This window comes from Carcharodon carcharias, chromosome 4, assembly GCF_017639515.1.
Source record: "Carcharodon carcharias isolate sCarCar2 chromosome 4, sCarCar2.pri, whole genome shotgun sequence".
In the NCBI taxonomy this organism is placed as follows: Eukaryota; Metazoa; Chordata; class Chondrichthyes; order Lamniformes; family Lamnidae; genus Carcharodon; species Carcharodon carcharias.
The window spans coordinates 10839548-10855582 of NC_054470.1; positions in this window are offsets into that span (position 1 = coordinate 10839548).

The window sequence follows — 16035 nt, forward strand, 5'->3', positions numbered from 1 at the left end:
CAGTTCCTGTTCATTTCCTGATCAGGGACTTCACCGTTCTGACCATACATTCCGTTGGAGCGAGGATACCGGGGAGAAGATGTGATGTGGTCGGCAGACCATTTCTCGGAGTGTCTTGGGATGGTTTTCCACTGTACTGTGGACTGTTATCCAATATGACCTCTAATGAGACACCGTAAAGGCTGAAAACGGCTTGTCAAGTATCACAAGCCTTTATGACCAGGTCGATATCTTTGCTAATTCCAGGCCAGAATGCTAAATCATGAACAATGCATCTTGTCTTTTCAATTCCCATGTAACCCTAGTGAATTTGACAAAGTATACCTGAGTGAAGCGTCACTGGGATCAGTACTCGTTGACCTTTGAAAAGCACTCCATTCGATATGCCAATTTTGTCCCGATATGGCCAATATGTCCTTTGGTCTGTACGTATCATCTTGATCATTTCTGGCCAACCATTGCCAATATCCTGCCCCAGGGCTCTGTGTATAGGGTTTCAGGAAGTCTCTCTCTGGAGCCCCTCTCATTTTCTGTGCTGAAAGCACATCAGGTTGATGCTGTAGACTATTAATGTTGCAATCCTGTCATAATGAAATGCATGGTCTTGTAAGTGAGAGCAGCTGTTATTAACTGGGAAAAGTTTAGGGCATTATTCCTAGGTATATATAAGAACCAGTTTCCACCTGTGGCAGGGGGTGAGAAAAAGAAAGTTTGTGCTGGTGTTCTCTGGGTTATATGAATAAACCTACGTTAAGGAAAGACTTTGCGCAGTGAATGAACAACAAATTATAACATAGACATTGTCATATCCGTGCATACTTTGTCAACCATAAGTTAAGTGGTACGTCTTGTGTCTTTCCATGGTTAGGCAGTCTGTTCAGAGTGACGGACAGAACCACCTGGTTGCCAAGTTTGTATCTGACATTGCGATTGTAACCTCGGATCTTTATTAGCAATCTCTGGAGGCAAGGTGGTGCATTGGTGAGCAGCTTTCCCCAAACTATTTCTGAAGAAAATAAACTCTTCGATCCAAATATAACTGGTTTGTCTTGCATCAATTTGGTGCTTGCCTCCTCCATTCTCCTTGACATTGACTGCAGGCTTTCCAGTGGATTTCCCAGTGCACCAGTTTATTGTCTGCCCAGGCAAACTGCTCAAACTAGGCACTTTACAGCCTTCCGGACTGAATATTGAGTTCAACAACTTTAGGTCTTGAACTCCCTCCTCCATCCTCACCCCCTTTCTGTTTCTTCCCCCTTCCTTTTGTTTTTTCCAATAAATTATATAGATTTTTCTTTTCCCACCTATTTCCATTATTTTTAAATATTTTAAATCTTTTATGCCCCCCACCCCCAACTAGAGCTGTACCTTGTGAACTACCAACCATTCTTAATTAGCACATTCATTTAGATAATATCACCAACTTCAACACCTCTGTGTTCTTTTGTTCTTTTGTCTGTGACATCTTTTGATAATCTGCTCCTATTACTGCTTGCTTGTCCCTACAACCACACCACCCCCCTCCACTTCTCCCCCCACCCCCCACCCCCCCCCACCCCCCTACATCTTAAACCAGCTTATATTTCACCCCTTTCCTTGGATTCACCTAGTTCTGTTGAAGGGTCATGAGGACTGGAAAGGTCAACTCTTTTCTTCTCCGCCGATGCTGCCAGATCTGCTGAGTTTTTCCTGGTAATTCTGTTTTTGTTTTGAATATCTTACACTTGATTTTGAAATTACTAGTGTGCACATGCGTCTGTTCAGTCAGAAATTCATGGTCAAAACAGACCACAAGTGTTCAAAAATGGTTTGGGGAAAGCTGCTCACCAATGCACCACCTTGCTTCCAGAAATTGCTAATAAAGATCCAAGGTTACAATCGCAATGTCAGATACAAACCATTTTGTTGAGTATACTCACCAGCTTTCTTCTGTACTATGGCCCATCAAAGACCTCACCTGTGTCCTGCACAGCACTAGAATGTCGCCTCACCTTCAGGCAAACTAGCACCTCAGCTATCCTTGCCTTCGGCCCTGGCTGTAGCCCACTTGTGCCCAATGTTTTACCATGAGCAGATTCCCCACCACCCCACCCCACCCCCCCAACCCCACCCCTCCCCTCCCCTCTAACCTATCCCCTAACATATGTTAAATGTCAGTATCTGAGCAGATGATGACAGCAAATGTGAAGTAAAGTGATGCTGTTGTGTTTTCATCATAACCCTCTCTTGCTGTTCCACTAAGGCCTGGCCAAGATTGACCTCTTGGGCATCATAAAGGAAAAAGATACACAGGCAAGTTTGTGCTACAAGGAGGGGGAATGGTAAGAGGTGCATGCTTAGACAATCTGCAAATGCACTTCAGAAGAGACTGTGGGATGAGAAGGAAGTGGATACTGGGTATGAGGATACTGTCATTTTTGATGGTTTTCAATTCTGCTGCTCACCAAAACCTCAGCAATGGGAATCCCAATAATGGTCAGCGCTGTCTCCTCCATGGACACGCAGGCATGCTTGCTCTGATCCAATTAGCTCCTGTTGCTTCTGGATGTGCGCAACTTATCCTGCATGATTGGGGGAAATGTGTCAGTGAGTGATGTGTGATTCATTTGGGTGATGTGGCTGTCATGGTTGAATAGCTAACAGTGTGTGCAAGCTATGAGATGCGCGTGTAAACTTGTAGCAGTGTCGGGTATAGGTGAAGCATATGAATGTTAGGTATGAGTCCTGATCCAAGGCTTCAATACAGCGTCCAAAAACATTGGACAGAATATTGCACCTGTCGGGCTGGGGCACCTGACCCAAACAAATGTAAAATGATGTGCGATAATGTCAGGCGAGTGTCCCAGCATCATTGCACACTTGCACCATCTTCGGTCGGCGGGCACAGCGACAATTAAGAGGCCGATTAAGGCCATTAAAGTTCTAATTAAATTAAGCGGCCTTTGGATTTTTCACGAAACCACATCCATGGACGGAATGAGGTTTTGTTCAGTGGTTTAAAAACATTTTTCAAAATTATTTCTAAAATGTCCCTGCTCATGTGACGGAGTTCCATGAGGAGACACGTTTTTAACATTTGTAAATTCTTTTATTTTTGATTTTTAAAACTTTCAGCTCCCTGAGACAGCTCTGGCACTGGCTGAATGCAGAAATCATTCAAATGAGCAGGAGTCGTGAATTTGGCACGTTCCCTGCATTACATTGAATAGACATGTGTTAACTTTGCATTGTGATACCTAAACTCATGTTGCGGGCTATTTAATTAGCCCACGGTGTACCATTTCAAGTCTTATTTGTGTCTTACGGTAAATTAAGAGCTAATGAGGAATGGTTGCCAGGGCTGCAAATTGCTGGTTGTGATCTTTCCTCTTAATTGAACCATTTTTATGTAGGAATTGATGAACTCAAATTGTAACTTCCCCATAAAATAATTAACTCCAGACATAAATGCCAAATCAATTTTTTTCTACAAACATGAAAATTATACTAATGGACTGCAATTGTACTTCGATAACATCCTTATGATACATATCTTCTCTGCCCTTCAGCAATTCCTTTTGCTGCCATTGGATCAGATAGACTGGTAGCGTTATAGCCAGTGAGATGCAGAATATATTTTATATATACTAGCAGCTGGACTACTTGTAGCTTCACATTTCAAAAGGCTGTTACGCATTATTTAAGAAGAACAGATATCATTTGCTGCAATTTGAGGAAACTGTGGACACTTTATTGACTTAGAGGGCTGGATTTTCATGGTTTTGACGAGACCAAATGGAGGTGGAAGAAAAAAAATGGCTGGCGGGCTGGAGGTCCCACTCCCATTCTAACCCTGGCCGTTTTCACAAGGGGCGGTGGGGGGGCAAGGGAATGGGCCATGAAACTTGCCTGCTGCTACAATGGACACAAATCTCAGCATTGCGGGCTCACTGAGAGCCTGCCCAAGGTAAGTTTTCTTCTACTTTTTATGGAGGCAGCCGGACTTTAGCAGCTATCATGTTTTACACCAGTTGCACAGAGGTGGAGACCATGGATTGGAGGCAGGAAAAGTTGAAAAGTTCAGTAAAATAGTTTGCTTCTCTTACAGTCCATCATTAAATGCAGTAACATGAGCATACCTGTGTTCAGTAAGAGGAGTTATAACGGTGCTGTGATTGGAAGATGTATTTACCCATTAAACAATGGGCTGAAATTTACATGACCCCAGCGGACAAGTTTTCTGTGGGACGGGGGCATGTAAAATAGAGTGGGCGCCCATCCCACCATCTTCTTGCCCACCCCCGAGCTCACACCCATAATATGAGGGATGGGCAGGTGCCAAATTCGGCAGCCCACCCGCCATATTTAAATGAACAATTAATCATTTGATGTGGGTAACAGGGGAGGACTGGGGGGCCCAATTTTTAAGGTCACATTGTCGAAGGGCAGGAAGGAAGGCAGGGAGTCTCTCTTCGGGAACTGCCCTTTGCCAATTGCGGGCCGGCCCTCCTCAGGTTGACCACCCCCCACTTCCTTCCTACCTGCTCCCTCTCTTAAATCCAACCCCTCCCTCCCAGCCCAAGACCCCTGCGGAAATCTGATGTGTAATATGCCTTTAAGACAAATGTTGTAATATAAGATCACATGATCTCGGTACCCAATAGCAGAGTAGCGCAGGCTACCTCTGTAGTCATTAGACTTGAGTTAGAATCTGAAGTGTAAAGACAGAGCTTTGAGTTGTTAACACACAAGTGTAGCTGCTGAGCTCCTTTTGTAAATAAACAGAATGTGTTTCTTCTAAGGATGGTCTACTGATCTTCTCTGTCTTGGTAGCAACTCGGTCACCCCGAAATAAGCATGCAAACCGGATCCTTTACCTCCAGCAACCAGGGCACTGGGTCCAACAAACTGGTGACGAGAGTAAAAAGCAAGAAAAGACATGAAAGGATGAAATGAAAAGCAAGAAAGAATGAAGGAAATCAGAAGGAACGAAATCAGGCCAAACCTTGCATGGTAGCTGTAAGTAAAGAAAAATTTCCTTCATGATCATTGAAGCAATCCTCTCAGAGCATGCCACAGTTTGGATGAATTGAGCCTTTTGATCCAACCTCGGCCGACTGATCTCACGTCTCATGTTCTTCCTCCAGGTGAACAACATTGCAGGGGAGGAGAAGAAGCACGTGATTTTCTTATCCGCTTGGGGGAGTGAGACATAGGAATTAATTGAAAACACCTTGGCACCCAATGCCCCTGATTCGAAAAGTTTGGATGACTTAATGAACTTTGTAAAGAATCATTACCAGCCCAAGCCGTCGGTGATGATGCAACGGTTCAAAGTTAACTGGAGGAATAGAGCCATGGGAGAGACAGTTAGTTGCTTGTTATGTGGCCAGTTTGAAACAATTAACTGAATATTGCGAGTTTGGTATATCTTTCAATGATATGCTGAGAAATTGTTTGGTGTGCGGTATAAATGAAGATGCGATTCTAAAGAGATTACCATCTGAAACAAGTTTAGACTTTCAGAAGGCATTGGAAATGGAAGGTGCAGTGCGAGATTTGAAAGCTATACAGAGGGTGCAAAATGGCGCCATCCTCAACGTTGGGTGGGGAGCCTCTGCCAAAAAGAGCACGGAAGTGAGAGGCTTTATTCAGAAGCAGGAAGCAGCCAGCGCTAGCAGACAAATTAAAAGAGATAATCTGGCAGCAAAACCATGGCATAATGGTAACAGAGGTAGAAACAGACAACCCTGTAATGAATCACAGTTTAAAAAGATCACGTTTTTTTTCTGTCATCGAGATGGACACCTCATGAGAACAATATTAAGATGGAATCAGGCAGACTTCAGACAAAAGCAAAAACCCAATGGGATTAACAGTGTTGAAAAGCCTGAAAGTAATAGATTCAGATATTTATCCATTTTATAATTTAAAAGTAGGAAGAACAGAAACTATCTATGTAACCAGGGGGAGGATTTTTCCCTCGCCGGGTAGGCTCGTTGTGGGGGGTGGTCGGGAAACCGACTGCCGCCCGCAACTGGGGCCGGCTGTGATTTTTCGCTGGCAGGTCAATTAAGTTAAGTGCCAGAGGCAGCACTCGGCACTGCCTGTGTGGGGTGGAAGGGGGGGGTGGTGGGAGGGTGAGCTGGAACTTTGCGCATGTGTGCAGGTGCGCACTGGAGAAGCTCCCTGAGGCACAGAGCTGCCTCAGGGCGAGGAACATTTTCCGAAATAAAAAAAATAAAGATTTCTGAAATGTTATAAAACATGTCTCCTCGTTTGACTCTGTCACATGAACAGGGACATGTTATAAATGAAATTTAAAAATGCTTATTTTATTTTTATTTGCTTGTGGATGAGGATTCCTGCCAAGGCCACTTGGCTTTTTTGCCTGCCCGCCAACTGTAAGGTTGGATGGGCAGTGAAAAATTTCTTTCAACTGCCTTTTTAGTGTCCTTAATAGGCTTTTTAATTGTCGGCGGACCCGCTGCTGACTCTGGCATATGCCCGCCGACCGAAATATTGCGCATCGTTTTTCACTCAGTAGGGTTGGGCTCGTACCCCCCCCACTGAACTAAAAATTCTCCCCCCATGAGAGTGAATGAAGGGCCTATCAGAATGGAGGTGGATACTGGAGCAGCCACTATGGTGATAGATAGGTGAGCATACTTTTAAATACCTGAATCATGAGGAGCGTAAACTAAATTTGGAAGGAGCTGATGCCAAATTGAAAACTTATATGGCAGAATACATACAGCTCAAGGGCATAAATAAAGTCACAGTACGCTGCGGAAGTCAAACAGTGAAGTTACCCTTGTCGGTAATAGCAGGCGAGGAACCTAGTCTCCTCGGAGAAAACTGGCTGAGAGAAATCAAATTGGAATGGACAGAAATCTTCCAACTGAGTACTAATGAGCTATCAGAACTACTACAAAAATATGCCTCAGTTTTCAATGATGCACTTGGAAAGGTTGAGGGGCTACAAAAGAAAAATCATGTCCATTTAGAGGCAGCACCAAGATTCATGAAGGGAATGCAGGATAAGGTAGACATTGAACTGGACAGATTAGAAAAACTGGGAGTGATACAACCAGAGCAGTTTTCAGAGTGAGCAGCACCAATTGTACCTGTTCTCAAACCTGACCAAATCATTCAAATTTGTGGAGACTACAAATTAACAGTCAATAAAGTGGCAAAGTTGGACAGACACCCTATGCCAAAACTTGCAGATTCATACTCTAAACTGGCAGGTGGAACTGCCTACATGAAGCATGCTTATCAACAATTGGGATTAGAGGAGGCATTCCCGAAATTTGTCACCATTAATACACACGAAGGTTTGCACCAAGTCACCCTTTTGTTTACCTTTTGGCATATCTTCAGCTTGCGCCATATTTCAAAGAACAATGGAAAGTTTACTACAGAAACTGTCCCATGTTGCAGTTTATTTGGATCTTGTGGTCGTGACTGGACTCACTGAAAAGGAACATTTGATTAACTTGGAAGAAGTTTTGAAATATTTTTCATAGGTTTGAGTGCGGTTGAAAAAAGAAAAGTGCGTATTCCAAGCGAAAGACGTAAATTGCTTAGGTCACAGGGTCGATTCACAAGGCCTGCACCCAGTTGAAGAAAAATTGAGAGCCATTAGAGAAGAACCAGCTCCAAAGAACATCTCTGAACTGAAATCATTCTTGGGGATCAATTACTGTGGACACTTCTTGCCTAACTTGTCAACAGAACTGGCACCCCAGTATTACTTGCTCAAGAAAATCCAGCGATGGTCTTGGCAAACACCACAGGATGAAGCTTTCACAAAAGTGAAACAGTTGTTACAATCATCTACACTTCTAGTATATTTTGACCCAAAAAAAGAGTTAATATTAACGTGTGATGCATCACCCTATGGAGTAGGAACAGTACTTTCCCATCGAATGGATGATGGATCAGAACAACCTCTAGGATATGTGTCAACAACACTGAATACTGCATAAACAGCACACTCTCAAATAGAAAAAGGTCTGTCAATCATTTTCGATGTTAAGTGGTTTCACCAATATGTACACAGTCGTCATTTTACTATCTTATCTGACCACAAAGCCATTGTTAGGATTATTGAGCGAAGACAAGGCTGCACCTCCTAGGGCCTGAGCAAGATTTAAAAGATGGGCATTGATTTTGGTGGCGTATGAGTATAATTTTACTTATAGACCCGCAATTAAAATTGCAAACCCAGATGCACTCAGCCGTTTACCCATGCAAGTGAAAAATGAGGATGTTCCAATTCCTCAAGAATTCATTTTATTATTGAACTTCCTGGATCCACCACCAATATGTGCTAGATAGATTAAAGATTAGACGAATTGAGACCCAGTCTTGCCTTATCCAAAGTGCGAGATGAAGTTCTTCATATTTGGTCACAGAAACGAGAATCTGATTAAATGAAACCGTATTGCCAGAGAAGATGTGAATTAGCCAGCCAGGAGGGTATGTAATTGTGGGGAGCCCGAGTCCAAAAGGACAAAAGCCATTGTTATCTGAACTTCACGGGGCACATCGCACAATTTCCAAAATGAAGGCAAAAGCATGCAGTTATACATGATGGCCTGGGATGGATGGAGAAATAGAAAACTTAGCGGGGAGAATTCTCCCCATGTCGGGCGGGCCAATCAGGAGTGGGTGTGGGCGGGCGCAGAGCCGATCATGCCCGCGATCGTGTCCACACTGCCATTTTACGCGGGCAGGTCAATGAAGGCCCGCTCAGTGTAATGCGCAACTCCTGAGGATAGCAGGAGTGAGCTGACGGCAGCAGGAGTGCAATGACTGCCAGGTGCTGGCGGCCTGTTTACGTGAAGCGCTGGCAGCCTTGGAAAGGCTGATCACAATGGCCAGCAGGAGGGCTCACCAGAGGGCTGCCGGAGACCAGGCCAGGCCGGGGGGTAGGGCAGTGGGGCAGTGTGCCCCTCGGTCTTCCGATGAGTGCCTAGTTGTTCTCCTGGAGGAGGTGGCAGCACGGCGGGAGATCCTCGTTCCGAGGGATGGGAGGAGGAGGACCACCCCCCCCCCCCCCCACCACATGACCAAACATACCTGGGAGGAGGTGGCGGTGATAGTCAGCTCCCATGGCGTGGTGTGGTGCATGTGGGTCCAGTGCCTCAAGCGATTCAACGACCTCTTGCACTCGGGAAGGGTGAGTACCATGTTGGCAGAGGTCACCTGATACAGTCGGTCGCCTTTTCCCCCTAAGCACCCCCCCCCCCACCCCGACCCCCACCAACTCTGAGTGCAGTTACTGCATTGAATCCTTTACAGAATGTTTCCCTTGCTGGGTGGGCCAGCAGATATTGCCCATGCCTAGTTCACCCTGAGAGGGTAGTGCTGAGATGGGTTCTGCACCCGGAGCATGTGTGGCACTGACACCCGGTGTACTGTTTTGGAGACAACCTCAAGGATCTCCACCTAGGCAGAGTGCTGGAACTGCGGAGCATGTCAAAGTCAGGGCACTGACATGCTGGGTGAGGAGCTTCCAGGTGACAGGGCACGGATCCATGTGGCGTCCCACATGCTTGCGTCTCCTTGCTTTGCAAGGTTAGACCGTGTGGTACCAAATGTGATGGAGGCAGCATGTGGGCAAGTGGGGGGGGTCAACCCTGGCTTCTTGGTGTGAGTGGGCAGCTGTGGGGTGATGATTCATGGGAGCCCTGCAATGTCCCACTCTGGTTGGGTTGGCAGGGATGAGATGGGAATCCAGGTACAGGCTGGACCAATCAATGCTCTTCTCTCCCTTTCAGGAGAAGACTGCACACAATTCCACTGAGCGGATGCAGACTGGCGGAGGCCAGGCCCATTCTAACCCTGGCCGTTTTCACAAGGGGCGGGGGGGGCCGGGGGGCAAGGGAATGGGCCATGAAACTTGCCTGCTGCTACGATGGACACAAATCTCAGCATTGCGGGCTCACTGAGAGCCTGCCCAAGGTAAGTTTTCTTTTACTTTTTATGGAGGCAGCCGGACTTTAGCAGCTATCATGTTTTACACCAGTTGCACAGAGGTGGAGACCATGGATTGGAGGCAGGAAAAGTTGAAAAGTTCAGTAAAATAGTTTGCTTCTCTTACAGTCCATCATTAAATGCAGTAACATGAGCATACCTGTGTTCAGTAAGAGGAGTTATAACGGTGCTGTGATTGGAAGATGTATTTACCCATAAAACAATGGGCTGAAATTTACATGACCCCGTTGGTCATCCTGACGAGATACGAGCCGGAGGCGATGGATCTGGAGAGGCCCCATAAACCCAAGTCCACCAGTGGCGGTGAGGCTGGGGTGCCATGGAGAGGTATGTTTGCCAAGAACTGAGGTCACCATGTGTGTCCCAGCAGCCATGGCACTGCTGAATGCTCAGTGATTGAAGCTTGTAACATGGGTTGACCATTGATTATGGAAGGATGAGCACATAATGGTCTGGGGGACAGGGATGCACATTGACATTGTCCCCACTTCAACTAATCAAATGTCCTTGTTCTTCCTTTCGGCATCACCAGGACCAGGAGGAGGAGGCAGAGGGGCCACCTCTCACACCTGAGGGCCCTGAACAAATGGAATCACCAGCCTCTCACCATCTCTGCCAGGCAGGCACCAGCGCAGATATTAGCACCTCGGTGGGAATTAGATCATCGGCTAGTGTCCCGGGGCACAGCAGTGAAGGCACTTCACACTCGCCTGAGGTGCGGGCAGAGACAGAGAGTGCCCATGGCACCGGCAGTCGGAGGACTGCAGGGACCCAGGCACATGCTCGGTTGGTGGCTGATGATGTGCCTCTGGAGTCGTCCGTGAGGCAGATAATGCTGGAAGTGCAGCACGTTATGCAGGAGGATGTGGCGGAGATACATGAGGCTTAGCGTGGCATGATCTCTGTGCTGGAGGAGTCCACAGGGAGCATCAGCAATGCAATGAGCTTCATGGCTGAGCGCCATGCTTCCTCCATGGAGAGAGTGGCGACTCTGGTGGAGAGGCTCCTCCAGGAGAGCAATCAGGGCCTCCTGGAGTTACGCTCGGACTTGCAAGCCGTCACAGTGGCATTGACCTCAGCTGGTCAGTGCCAGTGTGGGAGATGGTTTGGGCACCAGGTATCCCAGGTCAGTGCCCATCCATCTATGGTGAGCAGGGAGGTCCGAAGCGACCTCACGTCAGCGCAGCAGCTGCCTGTCATCTCTGCAGCTCCTTTCAGAGCACTCCGGATGAAAGCAGTAACCCCTCTGCCCCTCTGCCAGTGACTGTAGGATCCCATGAAGCTGCGGCGATTGGGGAGATGCCAGCTGTGGAACTGGTTGCTCCCTTCCAAGCGGGGCCATCAAAGTCTCCACAGGCCAGAGGATGGCCACCAAGGTCATCGAGGCCAACAGGACAGCAGAGTGAGCAGGCTGTCTCAGGTACCAGTGCCAGCAAGGGGACAGCACCAAGATGTAGCACCTGCATCTTAGGCACGCGACAGGTTTCTCACTGATGCGTTTATGTTGCCCCGTTATTAATTCATGACCACTTGGTGAGTTGCGTAACACCTTTGTAATTATTTTTTTCTGAACTTCATTCTGTTAAATCATTAAATGTTGATATGTGAGCATGTCTCAGGGTGACTCTTTACTTCTGCAGGTGGACAGGAACCCATAATCTTATGAGTGAGTTGTTTGACATTGAGCTTTATTGACAAAGTCCTCGGTTAATGTTCCTAATCAGGCAGATTTAGCAGTCAGGTATCGAGTATGGACCCTGAGCCCTGGCTTGTGTTGGAGGCCCATCTGTGGTGGGCTAGCTGAAGGTTCATTGAATTAAAGCCTTTTGGGTGTCTCTGCCTCCCTGGAGTATGCCTGTAGAAGTCAGCGTCTACCCCGTCAGCATTTCCCTGTGCATGCTCATCCTCGGACTCACTGCTGGACTCATCATGTGCATCTGGAGCAACTGGGTCTGCATCTTCTTCGTTCACTGCGTCACCCCTTTCCAGTGCCAGATTAAGGCAAGCGCAGCATGCAACCACTATCAGCAACACACAATCTGGGGGTTATTGGACTGTGCCTCCTGAACGGTCCAGGCATCGGAAGCGCATCTTGAGAAGACTGATGGCTCTCTCCGTCACAGCCCTTGTGAAACCCTGGCTCCTATTGTGCCACTGCTCAGCTTCTGTTCTTGGATGGTGGAGAGGCGTCATGAGCCACCTTCTGAGGGGATAGCCCTTGTCATCCAGCAGCCATCCATCCAGCCGGGCTGGAGCACTGAAGAGCCCCGGCACCTGGGAGTGTCTGAGGATGTAGGCATCGTGGGAGCTGCCTGGGTACCTTGCACAGACTTGTAGAATCAGCATCCTGTGGTCACACACTATCTGCACGTTCATGGAGCGGTATCCCTTCCTGTTGATGAAGGCACCGGGTTCACCTGCTGGCGCCTTGATGGCCACATGTGTACAGTCTATGGCACCCTGGATGTGAGGGACGCCAGCAGTGGCTGCGAAGCCTCTGGCTCGCTGTGTCTGGCTGGCCTCGTCCCAGCGGCAGTGGATGAAAGTCAATGCACGCCTGATAGAGGGTCTGTCACCTGCTTGACACAAGTGTGGACAGCTGACTGGGAGACTCCACAAAGGTCACCCACTGACTACTGGAAAGAGCTGGAGGCACAGAAGTTGAGGGCAGCCATGACCTCCAGCACCACTGGTATGGGTTGTCCACCCACACAGTTAGGGGAGATCTCAGGGCCAATCATCTGACAGATATTGTTGGCTGTCTCCCTTGAGAGATGGAGCCTCCTTCGGCACTACACCCCAGACGTATTGAGGTAGCTGCTTTGCCGCCTGTAAACTCTGGCAGCAGGATAGTGGCATCTTCTGCAGACCCTTCCGCCTTGGACTTCCTGTTGGCCCTGCCCCCCTTGTGCCTGCACCTATCCTCCCAAAGTTCGCTCCCTTGGAGGCAGAATGTGGACCCCTGGCCTCCTCCCACTTCTGGCCCTCCCTTCCTCCTCAGAGGAGGTGCCTCCTGTGGAAAGCACAACTCCCATTCCCAGGCTAAGGGAAGGCTTCCTGAAACCAGCAAGGCCAGAAATTATGTTTACTCCAGAGTCCTGACCTGAAGCCTCTTACTCTTGTCCAAGCGGCTGTGAAGAGTTTTGAAGTATTCCTGCTCACGCAGGCAAGTATCAATAACTTTAACAATTAAGTGCCTGATGAGATAACACTTGTGACCCCACTCACCCCTCTTATCCCACTTGTGGATGAGTTTTATACAAATGTGGACCACCCGTCTGCCCGTTGTGCCTGTGCAATGTCCTGAAGATTGCACGGGCCCTGAAAAATACCAGACAATTGCTGCCTCAAGGGCCTTAAGTGGATCATTAATTAATGGCGGGCATGCACTGCAGAACATCGCGCCCACCCACCTAGATATTGTGATGGCGCGTAGTGACGTCTGGACACTCACCCCACGCCACCAGACATCGTTTTACGCATTGGTGTGTGGCCAGTGAGAAGTTGTACGCAGTGTCAGCTGGTACAAAACTTACCTGCAGCTGTTCAGTTACATCGCTGGGAGTGGCCAGGAATGCCATTAGTGTGAGTACACGTCGACTGTGTGGGACCTTTCATGGGTACAATGGTTCTACTTATAGTCAAGGCACATTGAAAATGGATAGACATATACGAAGTGAGGTCACCTACATTTTCTGCTACGATAGACAAGTTACGACAAAGTTTCATAATCAATGGACTACCTGAAGTGGTTGACAATGGAACAGTATTCATGAGTGTTGAATTTCACTGATTCCACCCTTCTTCAAATGGATTGGCTGAGAGAGCAGTTCAGACCTTCAAACCTGGTATGAAGAATTTGTCTGGAGGTTCTATAGTGACTCAATTAGCACGATTTCTTTTCCATTATAGAACCACCCTTCATATGTCAACAGTTGTCACACCCGCAGAAGTGTTGATGAAGCGCCGTCTGCAATCGGGATTCAGTGTAACAATGCCAAACTTGGGGGGAGGGGAGGTGAGGTGGAAAGGAGTCAGGGAAGTCAGAAAATCGGGCACGACTGTCACCATCGTGTCAGGGTGTTTAACATAGGAGAGAAAGTATTTGTGAAGAATTCTAGAGAAGGACCAACATGGTTGTTTGGTGAAATAAGTGCAGTAACATGATCCCTTTCCTACCATGTGAAAGTGGAAGATCGAGTCATACAGAGACATGTGGATCAAATAAGAAGAGGAGAAACAAAATACCCAGAAGTGATTCCACCAGTTTTTGTGACTGAATTAGCGTCTCCTGTTGAAAGAACCCAACTGAGTACAGATGTGTCTGTAGGGCCGACTGTACCTGAAAGAATTGAAGAAACAGATTTGCAGGTACCTACTTTAGAACTAGTTGCTTAGACAACTACAGTGAGAGAGGTTCTGGATCAAACATCAGAAGCTGTAGAGTTGAGACATTCTACATGCATAAGGAAACCCCCAGAAAGACTGACTTTGTAAATTACTTAGCTGTGTGGATAATCTGATATGTTAAGAAAAATTGTAAAATGCATTTCTGAGTAAGAGGGGAGGGATGTAGTAATCTGATGTATTATATACCTTTAAAACAAATGTTGTAATGTTAGATCACATGGTCTCTCAGTACCCAATAGCAGAGTAGCGCAGGCTATTTCTGGAGCCAGTAGTCTTAAGTTAGAGTCTGAAGAGAAAAGACAGACTTTTGAGTGGTAAAGCACATAAGTGTAGCTGCTGGGTTCCTTCTGTAAATAAACAGAATGTGTTTCTTATAAGAATGGTCTGTTGATCTTCTCTGTCTTGGTACCAACTCAGTCACCCTGAAATAAGTGTGCAACCCAGATCTTTTAGCCCCAACAAACTAGGGCAATGGAACCAATAACCCTAGATTTAGCTGCTCCGGGAATCCAAGATCTTGGAGTGCTTTCTTCACCAGCCGTCCTGCCAGTGGCCACTGACACTTTCCTAGCGCTGCCGGGACTGATGGAGCTGCTGACCAAAGTGTTTGGCCAGCAACTCCAGAGGGTGGGGCTTCTCTCCAAGGAGGGGCAGAAGTCCCACTCGACCCTCGCTAACCAGCACCCGCAGTGCTTTACATCCGGGGGTATCCCGTCTGTCACCCACCCCTCCCCCCGCCATATTATTCAGCCCAATGTGTTTGCTGGGTTGTTACTTCTGCCAACTGACAAGCTGTTAAGTAAAAAAAAAAACCAACATGATAAATGCAGAAAACAAAGCTTAAACCCATCAAACTATCACTTACGTACATCAAGTATCGCATCTCATTCATTCATATGTGCTCTGCCTGAGGGCAGGCGTGTAGCTCATCACCTGCTGATACTTCACCCTCAGCTGTTTTCCTGGCAGTTTTTGTCAGTGGTTGTTTGCCATTGCCTTTCACTCTCAACGGCAGGGCAAGCAGGCAGATCCCAAGTTTACCTCAGCCAGAATGGAAATCAAACCCATAGTGTTGGTGTTTGTGTGAACCACACAGTAGCCCAACTGAGCTAAATAGTCTTCAGTAGCCTTAAGAAAATGCAATTGCAGACACTTTAATGTAATAGATTTTGTTGCCATAAAAATACATGCAAAGATACAGATAAGACAGCGCACATCTCAATCAGGAGAATTAAAATGGGGTTAAATAAAATTCTAATAAAACACCAGAATTTATGACTTCAGATCCTGTTGCTCCTAAAATTCTGTGCATAAATTTCCACCCATTCAGGTCTGGCATAAATTTGGGCAATCTACATTCCCTGGTTTCTCGCATGAGGAGCAGAACTATGGCCAGGATTTTCCGGTCCAACTGTGGTGGGGCCTACCGCAGGACATGCAGCAGGTCAGCCAAAAGACCATTGACTTTTAGCTGGATCAGAATATCCCAGTGGCGAGCGGGGCTGGAAAATCCTGCCCCATGTTAACGAACTAAATGGCGTTTCAAGGGACATAATTTCAGACCGACACAAATGATCATGATGTTTCGATATAGATCAGTCACATACGCATTTCATAGGGAAGAAATGCTGTATGGCTCAA